This window comes from Sinocyclocheilus grahami, unplaced genomic scaffold (assembly GCF_001515645.1).
Source record: "Sinocyclocheilus grahami isolate Dianchi unplaced genomic scaffold, SAMN03320097.WGS_v1.1 scaffold818.1, whole genome shotgun sequence".
Lineage (NCBI taxonomy): Eukaryota > Metazoa > Chordata > Actinopteri > Cypriniformes > Cyprinidae > Sinocyclocheilus > Sinocyclocheilus grahami.
The window spans coordinates 477,918-479,639 of NW_015505997.1; the positions used below are offsets into that span (position 1 = coordinate 477,918).

A 1,722-nucleotide genomic window follows, 5' to 3' on the forward strand; every position below is an offset into this window, starting at 1 on the left:
AGGGAGTTACATTTACATCATTTTTTTAGTTTATTTCATTTTGCCATATCCACATGCGTATTTATTTGAGCGGTACCACTTTTAAATGACGTTCAATTGATAACATATTGCACATATGCATTGATTACACACATATTCTCACCATTTCACCTTCCGAAAATGAAACTGATTACCGCATGGAATGGAAGGATGCCAGATGGAAGAGTAGTGCGATATATATGCCACAACCACCACCACAGCTGTTAAATAATCACCAATTATTGACAATTAATTTGGCCATATTTATTTCCTACAAATTAAAAGCAACACTTGTTATTTTCCCTGTTGAATTTTAATATTGGTACTGTGGCCATCTCCTCTTTATCTGTCAGTGGTGCTGGTGCAGGTTCTCCCCCCATTTTACGAGTCTCTGCCTTCTTGCTGTTGGCTGAATAGAATGTTTTAGAAAGATAGAAAGAAATGTTTATTTCATTACCCTAATTAAGAAATGTATGTTGGATTAGAGAATATTTAATTATGTGAAAAGAGCATTAGACTATGTGGAAAAAGCCACTGCACACCGAAATAGACACTGAATGATATTTATTGAATATGTCAAATGTTTGTAAAGTCATGTAGCCTACACCCATGAACCTTTTACACTTGAAACTTTACTTGATTGAATTATGTTTTTATGTTTAATTTTTTCTGCTGCCAGGTTTTTTCTTCTATTTTTCTTTTTTGCCCGTGGGATACCATGAAAATGAAGATTAGTTCAATAACTTACTGTTCTGCCAGTTTTCACCTCTGATATTATAACAGTGATTAAGAATTAAAGTTACATATTGCGTAGTATGCTGAAGTCTTTTTGTCGGGTGCTGTTGCCATGGTGAATCATAATTTCGGAGTTCCATTGATAATGGCTTTTCAAAGTCGTGGTGCACGTGCTAAACTCTGTCAACGCACTCAGAATGGATTGAACTAAATCTGTTCAGCTGTTCAGAAACCAAAAACTCAGAGTTTCCCATCTTAGGGTAAGTCAACTCAGAGTTCAAGTTTTAAATCAGAGTTTGTTGAACCTCCTTTCTGGAATACACCCCTGGTGGGAAAGTCCCCCCGCTGCGAACAGCGCGGAACAGTGTAAACAAAACTCCTCCTTTAGTTTTATGAATAATAGAACAAAAAAAGCTACTTACCAATCCGTACGCTTCCAAAAGTGCCAGAATACAATCTGTTTACAAATATCAAACTCATAATTCAGAATAATATAAACACCAACCACTTACCTAAATAAATATACTTACCTACATTTTTTTACAGCAATCCTCAAGGGCACCAGGCGCCTGCACTATAGTGACGGATTGAATGGGTAATATTCCAATATCATCATATACACGTGGATTCTCCGAACCGGTCTCAGAAGAGGCGAGAAAGGCAAAGAGGAAGTGCTTTGTTCACCCGGATGTTTTATAGTGAACCAACCACTCAGGGTCAGTCACCTGACTTTGTTTACATTAGGTCTCGGAAGGGTAGCAGAATGGCATGATTCAAGGTAAGACCGTGGTGACGGTCTGAGTGAGGTCGAAATAGATCACACCGGTGTGATCGTATGCATCAAAGGGTTAAAAAAACGAATTAAATATATTTTAATATATAATAGTGTAAATGTAAGTATTTTATTATATAAAAGTGTAACCAACATTAAAATATGTTTTAGTTTAAATGTTTGTCAGTACATTCAGC

The 1,722-nt window shown here is 36.4% G+C and overlaps 1 long non-coding RNA gene across 1 annotated transcript; it reads right to left on the reverse strand.

The window, feature by feature from the left end:
- Window positions 1-325: 325 nt before the first annotated feature.
- Window positions 326-1,401, reverse strand: LOC107562330 (uncharacterized). Its single transcript, XR_001605973.1, has 3 exons — window positions 1,298-1,401; window positions 1,176-1,210; window positions 326-427 (listed from the first exon to the last, which is right to left on the reverse strand). It is a non-coding gene; the product is annotated as an uncharacterized lncRNA (long non-coding RNA).
- Window positions 1,402-1,722: the final 321 nt, after the last annotated feature.